This window comes from Rattus norvegicus, chromosome X (genome assembly GCF_036323735.1).
Source record: "Rattus norvegicus strain BN/NHsdMcwi chromosome X, GRCr8, whole genome shotgun sequence".
Lineage (NCBI taxonomy): Eukaryota > Metazoa > Chordata > Mammalia > Rodentia > Muridae > Rattus > Rattus norvegicus.
In genome coordinates this window covers 75,679,093-75,687,210 of record NC_086039.1, presented here as the reverse complement: position 1 = coordinate 75,687,210, position 8,118 = coordinate 75,679,093, and the positions used below count along the sequence as shown (strand labels likewise).

The 8,118-nt window shown below is 43.2% G+C and overlaps 1 pseudogene; it reads right to left on the bottom strand.

The window, feature by feature from the left end:
• Nucleotides 1-6,938: 6,938 nt before the first annotated feature.
• Nucleotides 6,939-7,518, bottom strand: Rpl7-ps30 (ribosomal protein L7, pseudogene 30; annotated as a pseudogene).
• Nucleotides 7,519-8,118: the final 600 nt, after the last annotated feature.

Sequence of the window (8,118 nt, the reverse complement as noted above, 5' to 3'; positions counted from 1 at the left end):
GTCTGATTGGTCTGGCTAGAACTTCAAGAACTATATTGAATAAGTAGGGAGAGAGTGGGCAGCCTTGTCTAGTCCCTGATTTTAGTGGGATTGCTTCAAGTTCCTCTCCATTTAGTTTAATGTTAGCAAATGGTTTGCTGTATATGGCTTTTACTATGTTCAGGTATGGGCCTTGAATTCCTATTCTTTCCAGGTCTTTTATCATGAAGGGGTGTTGAATTTTGTCAAATGCTTTCTCAGCGTCTAATGAAATGATCATGTGGTTTTGTTCTTTCAGTTTGTTTATATAATGGATCACGTTGATGGTTTTCCGTATATTAAACCATCCCTGCATGCCTGGGATGAAGCCTACTTGGTCATGGTGGATGATTGTTTTGATGTGCTCTTGGATTCGGTTTGTCAGAATTCTGTTGAGTATTTTTGCGTCGATATTCATAAGGGAAATTGGTCTGAAGTTCTCTTTCTTTGTTGTGTCTTTGTGTGGTTTAGGTATAAGAGTAATTGTGGCTTCGTAGAAGGTATTCGGTAGTGATCCATCTGTTTCAATTTTGTGGAATAGTTTGGATAATATTGGTATGAGGTCTTCTATGAAGGTTTGATAGAATTCTGCACTAAACACGTCTGGATCTGGGCTCTTTTTGGTTGGGAGACCTTTAATAACTGCATCTATTTCCTTAGGAGTTATGGGGTTGTTTAACTGGTTTATCTGTTCCTGATTTAACTTCGGTACCTGGTATCTGTCTAGGAAATTGTCCATTTCCTGAAGATTTTCAAGTTTTGTTGAATATAGGTTTTTATAGTAAGATCTGATGATTTTTTGAATTTCCTCTGAATCTGTAGTTATGTCTCCCTTTTCATTTCTGATTTTGTTAATTTGGACGCACTCCCTGTGTCCTCTCGTTAGTCTGGCTAAGGGTTTATCTATCTTGTTGATTTTCTCAAAGAACCAACTTTTGGTTCTGTTGATTCTTTCTATGGTCCTTTTTGTTTCTACTTGGTTGATTTCAGCTCTGAGTTTGATTATTTCCTACCTTCTACTCCTCCTGGGTGTATTTGCTTCTTTTTGTACTAGAGCTTTTAGGTGTGTTGTCAAGCTGCTGACATATGCTCTTTCCTGTTTCTTTCTTCAGGCACTCAGCGCTATGAGTTTTCCTCTTAGCACAGCTTTCATTGTGTCCCATAAGTTTGGGTATGTTGTACCTTTATTTTCATTAAATTCTAAAAAGTTTTTAATTTCTTTCTTTATTTCTTCCTTGACAAGGTTATCATTGAGTAGAGCATTGTTCAATTTCCAAGTATATGTGGGCATTATTCCTTGATTGTTATTGAAGACCAGTTTTAGGCCGTGGTGGTCCGATAGCACGCATGGGATTATTTCTATCTTTCTGTACCTGTTGAGGCCCGTTTTTTGACCAATTATATGGTCAATTTTGGAGAAAGTACCATGAGGAGCTGAGAAGAAGGTATATCCTTTTGCTTTAGGATAGATTGTTTTATAAATATCCGTTAAGTCCATTTGGCTCATGACTTCTCTTAGTCTGTCTACATCTCTGTTTAATTTCTGTTTCCATGATCTGTCCATTGATGAGAGTGGGGTGTTGAAATCTCCCACTATTATTGTGTGAGGTGCAATGTGTGTTTTGAGCTTTAGTAAGGTTTCTTTTACATATGTAGGTGCCCTTGTATTTGGGGAATAGATATTTAGGATTGAGAGTTCATCTTGATGGATTTTTCCTTTGATGAATATGAAGTGTCCTTCCTTATCTTTTTGATGACTTTTAGTTGAAAATTGATTTTATTTGATACTAGAATGGCTACTCCAGCTTGCTTCTTCTGACCATTTGCTTGGAAAATTGTTTTCCAGCCTTTCACTCTGAGGTAATGTCTGTCTTTGTCTCTGAGGTGTGTTTCCTGTAGGCAGCAGAATGCAGGGTCCTCGTTGCGTATCCAGTTTGTTAATCTATGTCTTTCTATTGGGGAGTTGAGGCCTTGATGTTCAGATATATTAAGGAATAGTGATTATTGCTTCCCGTTATATTCATATTTGGATGTGAGGTTATGTTTGTGTGCTTTCATTCTCTTTGTTTTGTTGCCAAGACGATTAGTTTCTTGCTTCTTCTAGGGTATAGCTTGCCTCCTTATGTTGGGCTTTACCATTTATTATCCTTTGTAGTGCTGGATTTGTAGAAAGATATTGTGTAAATTTGGTTTTGTCATGGAATATCTTGGTTTCTCCATCTATGTTAATTGAGAGTTTTGCAGGATACAGTAACCTGAGCTGGCATTTGTGTTCTCTTAGGGTCTGTATGACATCAGTCCAGGATCTTCTGGCCTTCATAGTTTCTGGCGAGAAGTCTGGTGTGATTCTGATAGGTCTGCCTTTATATGTTACTTGACCTTTATCCCTTACTGCTTTTAATATTCTTTCTTTATTTTGTGTGTTTGGTGTTTTGACTATTATGTGACGGGATGTGTTTCTTTTCTGGTCCAATCTATGTGGAGTTCTGTAGGCTTCTTGTATGCCTATGGGTATCTCTTTTTTTAGGTTAGGGAAGTTTTCTTCTATGATTTTGTTGAAGATATTTACTGGTCCTTTGAGCTGGGAGTCTTCACTCTCTTCTATACCTATTATCCTTAGGTTTGATCTTCTCATTGAGTCCTGGATTTCCTGTATGTTTTGGACCAGTAGCTTTTTCCGCTTTACATTATCTTTGACAGTTGAGTCAATGATTTCTATGGAATCTTCTGCTCCTGAGATTCTCTCTTCCATCTCTTGTATTCTGTTGGTGAAGCTTGTATCTACAGCTCCTTGTCTCTTCTTTTGATTTTCTATATCCAGGGTTGTTTCCATGTGTTCTTTCTTGATTGCTTCTATTTCCATTTTTAATTCCTTCAACTGTTTGATTGTGTTTTCCTGGAATTCTTTCAGGGATTTTTGCGATTCCTCTCTGTAGGCTTCTACTTGTTCTCTAAGGGAGTTCTTCACGTCTTTCTTGAAGTCCTCCAGAATCATGATCAAATATGATTTTGAAACTAGATCTTGCTTTTCTGGTTTGTTTGGATATTCCATGTTTGTTTTGGTGGGAGAATTGGGCTCCAATGATGCCATGTAGTCTTGGTTTCTGTTGCTTGGGTTCCTGCACTTGCCTCTCGCCATCAGCTTATCTCTAGTGTTACTTTCTTCTGCTATTTCTGACAGTGGCTAGACTGTCCTATAAGCCTGTGTGTCAGGAGTTCTGTAGACCTGTTTTCCTCTCTTTCAGTCAGTTATGGGGACAGAGTGTTCTGCTTTCGGGCGTGTAGTTTTTCCTCTCTACAGGTCTTCACCTGTTCCTGTGGGCCTGTGTCTTGAGTTCACCAGGCAGCTTTCTTGCAGCAGAAAAGTTGGTCTTACCTGTGGTCCCGAGGCTCAAGTTCGCTTGTGGGGTGCTACCCACGAACTCTCTGCAGCTGCAGCAACCAGGAAGACCTGTGCCGCCTCTTCCGGGAGCTTCAGTGCACCAGGGTTCCAGATGGCCTTTGGTGTTTTCCTCTGGCGTCCGAGATGTGTGCACAGAGAGCAGTGTCTTCTGGTTTCCCAGGCTTGTCTGCCTCTCTGAAGGTTTAGCTCTCCCTCCCATGGGATTTGGGTGCAGAGAACTGTTTATCCGGTCTGTTTCCTTCAGGTTCCGCCAGCGGTGTCTCAGGCAGGGGTCCTGCCGCTCCTGGGCCCTCCACCACGGGAGCCCAGAGGCCTTATACAGTTTCCTCTTGGGCCAGGGATGTGGGCAGGGGTGGGCAGTGTTGGTGGTCTCTTCCGCTCTGCAGCCTCAGGAGTGCCCACCTGACCAGGCGGTGAGTCCTCTTTCCCAAGGGGTCTGGGAGCAGAGAGCTGCTGCGGGCCGGGATCCACGGGCGTGGGACCTCCGGCAAACACAGGACGTGCCCGGTCCTAGATGAACTCTGCCTCTGTGTGTCCGGATCTCACCAGGCAGCTCTCTTGCAGCAGACAAGTTGGTCTTACCTGTGGTCCCGAGGCTCAAGTTTGTTCGCGGGGTGCTGCCCACGGGCTCTCTCTGTACAGATCTTTTACTTGCTTGGTTAAAGTCACACCGGATTGCTCGATCTGTTGATAAATTTGGCATCATCTGCATGGAGGATCTAATTCATGAGATCTATACAGTTGGGAAACGCTTTAAGGAAGCAAATAACTTCCTATGGCCCTTCAAAGTATCTTCCCCACGAGGTGGAATGAAGAAAAAGACAACTCACTTTGTTGAAGGTGGAGATGCTGGCAACAGGGAAGACCAGATAAAAGGCTTAATAGATGGACGAACTAAGGTATTGCCCGTGGTATTTTTATAATCTGGTCAGTTAATAAACAGTCACAGCTTGGCAAATTGAAAAAAAAAAGAAATACAAGACAATACAGGTAAACAAGTAGAAGCCCCTTAAGGGGAAACACAAAAATTCCTTAAAGAATTATAGGAAAACATAACCAAACAGATGAAAGAATTGAACAAAACCAGGATAAAAATGGAAATAGAAACAATAAAGAAATCACAAAGAGAGACAAACGTGGAGAGAGAAAACCTAGGTGGGATCAGGAGTCATAGTTGCAAGCATCACCAACAGAATACAAGAGATAGAAGAGAGAATTTCAAGGGCAGAAGATGCCATAGAAAACATTAGACCTCAGAAGATGGAAAGATCTCCCATGCTCATGGATTGGCAGGATTAATATAGTAAAAATGGCCATTTTACCAAAAGCGATCTACAGATTCAATGCAATCCCCATCAAAATACCAATCCAATTCTTCAAAGAGTTAGACAGAACAATTTGCAAATTCATCTGGAATAACAAAAAACCCAGGATAGCTAAAGCTATCCTCAACAATCAAAGGACTTCAGGGGGAATCACTATCCCTGAACTCAAGCAGTATTACAGAGCAATAGTGATAAAAACTGCATGGTATTGGTACAGAGACAGACAGATAGACCAATGGAATAGAATTGAAGACCCAGAAATGAACCCACACACCTATGGTCACTTGATTTTTGACAAAGGAGCCAAAACCATCCAATGGAAAAAAGATAGCATTTTCAGCAAATGGTGCTGGTTCAACTGGAGGTCAACATGTAGAAGAATGCAGATCGATCCAGGCTTATCACTCTGTACAAAGCTTAAGTCCAAGTGGATCAAGGACCTCCACATCAAACCAGACACACTCAAACTAATAGAACAAAAACTAGGGAAGCATCTGGAACACATGGGCACTGGAAAAAATTTCCTAAACAAAACACCAATAGCTTACGCTCTAAGATCAAGAATCGACAAATGGGATCTCATAAAACTGCAAAGCTTCTGTAAGGCAAAGGACACTGTGGTTAGGACAAAATGGCAACCAACAGATTGGGAAAAGATCTTTACCAATCCTACAACAGATAGAGGCCTTATATCCAAAATATACAGAGAACTCAAGAAGTTAGACCGCAGGGAGACAAATAACCCTATTAAAAAATGGGGTTCAGAGCTAAACAAACAATTCACAGCTGAGGAATGCCGAATGGCTGAGAAACACCTAAAGAAATGTTCAACATCTTTAGTCATAAGGGAAATGCAAATCAAAACAACCCTGAGATTTCACCTCACACCAGTGAGAATGGCTAAGATCAAAAACTCAGGTGACAGCAGATGCTGGCGAGGATGTGGAGAACGAGGAACACTCCTCCATTGTTGGTGGGATTGCAGACTGGTACAACCATTCTGGAAATCAGTCTGGAGGATCCTCAGAAAATTGGACATTGAACTGCCTGAGGATCCAGCTGTACCTCTTTTGGGCATATACCCAAAAGATGCCCCAACATATAAAAAAGACACGTGCTCCATGTTCATCGCAGCCTTATTTATAATAGCCAGAAGCTGGAAAGAACCCAGATGCCCTTCAACAGAGGAATGGATACAGAAAATGTGGTACATCTACACAATGGAATATTACTCAGCTATCAAAAACAACGGCTTTATGAAATTCGTAGGCAAATGGTTGGAACTGGAAAATATCATTCTGAGTGAGCTAACCCAATCACAGAAAGACATACATGGTATGCATTCATTGATAAGTGGCTATTAGCCCAAATGCTTGAATTACCCTAGATGCCTAGAACAAATGAAACTCAAGATGGATGATCAAAATGTGAATGCTTCACTCCTTCTCTAAAAGGGGAACAAGAATACCCTTGGCAGGGAAGAGAGAGGCAAAGATTAAAACAGAGACTGAAGGAACTCCCATTCAGAGCCTGCCCCACATGTGGCCCATGCATATACAGCCACCCAATTAGACAAGATGGATGAAGCAAAGAAGTGCAGACCGACAGGAGCCGGATGTAGATCGCTCCAGAGAGACACAGCCAGAATACAGCAAATACAGAGGCGCATGCCAGCAGCAAACCACTGAACTGAGAATAGAACCCCCGTTGAAGGAATCAGAGAAAGAACTTGAAGAGCTTGAAGGGGCTCGAGACCCCATATGTACAACAATGCCAAGCAACCAGAGCTTCCAGGGACTAAGCCACTACCTAAAGACTATACATGAACTGACCCTGGACTCTGACCCCATAGGTAGCAATGAACATCTTATGGGTTGGGGATTTGGCTCAGCAGTAGAGCGCTTGCCTAGGAAGCGCAAGGCCCTGGGTTCGGTCCCCAGCTCCGAAAAAAAAAAAAAAAAAGAAAAAGAAAAGCAATGAACATCTTAGTAAGAGCACCAGTGGAAGGGGAAGCCCTGGGTCCTGCTAAGACTGAACCCCCAGTGAACTAGACTGTTGGGGGGAGGGCGGCAATGGGGGGAGGGTTGGGAGGGGAATACCCATAAGGAAGGAGAGGGAGGAGGGGGGAGGGGGATTTTTGCCCGGAAACCGGGAAAGGGAATAACACTGGAAAAAAAAAAAAGAGAGAGAGATCGAGCAATCAAGGAGTTATCTGTCAAGGCAATGCGCTTTTTATTGATTTTGCCATAGCCTTGCTTGTAGATGAGCTCGTTTACTGACTTCAGGTTGGGGTACCCCAGGCAATGTACGGCTCCACGATCCTCAGCGTGTTACCTGAAGCCTTGTTGAGCTTCACAAAGGTGCCATGGAGGATCTGCCGGAGACGAAGCAGCTGCAGCACCATGCGCACCTTTGGGCTCGCTCCATTGATACCTCGGATTCTGATGACAAAGGCCAATTTTGGTTCTGCAGGCGCATAGACGTTCCCAGCTTTCCTTGCTGTCCTAGCCATGCGAATCTCAGTCTGGTACGTCTGTCTGCACTCCTTGTGATAGTGCTTTGCCTTCTCCTAGATGAGCTTCCTCCTTGCCTTTCGCAGTGTCTTCAGGGCAAACTTCTTCCTCAGGCGCTTGACCTTCAACTCTGTGAAATTCCTTCGCTTTTTCTTAAGGGTTCCTGGCACGGCAGGAACCTTTTTCTTCTTAAGGGTTCCTGGCGCAGCGGCAACCTTCTTTTTCTCCTCTGGTACAGCCTCCATGGTTCCAGCCGGAAAAAGAGGGGAAGCTGGCGGTCCGAGAGGCGCCGTCTTGTATTTCTTTAAGGGAGTTACTTATGTCATTCTTAAAGTGCTCTAACATCACCATGAGATGTGATTTTAAGGTCTTTTCAGGTCTGTTGGGATATGCAGAACTTGCTGTGGTGGGAGAACTGGATTCTGAAGATACCAAATGGTCTTGGTTTCTGTTGCTTAGTTTCTTACACTTGCCTCTCGACCTCTGGTTATCTCTGATGTTAGCTGGTCTTGCTGTCACTTACAGTGGCTTGACCCTCCTGTAAGTCTGTGTGTTAGAACTCCTGGAAGACCAGCAGGATTTGGGTACCATGAGCTGTGACACAGGGTCAGCTCCAGTCACACTGGGAAACTGGAAGGATCCTGTCCCAGACTGCTCCTGGCTCCTTTGTCCTGAGAGCTCCATGCAGGCCCCTTGGAGCAGAAGTGGTAGTCCTACCTGTGCTCTCAGCTGTGTCAGCATTCCCACGAGGCCAGCTTTTCCCCAAAGGGAACAAGGCACACAGAGCTGTGGCACAGGGTCAGATCCACTCACAGAGAAATTTCAAGTATCTTCTAAAAATCAAATTAAAATTAAAAAA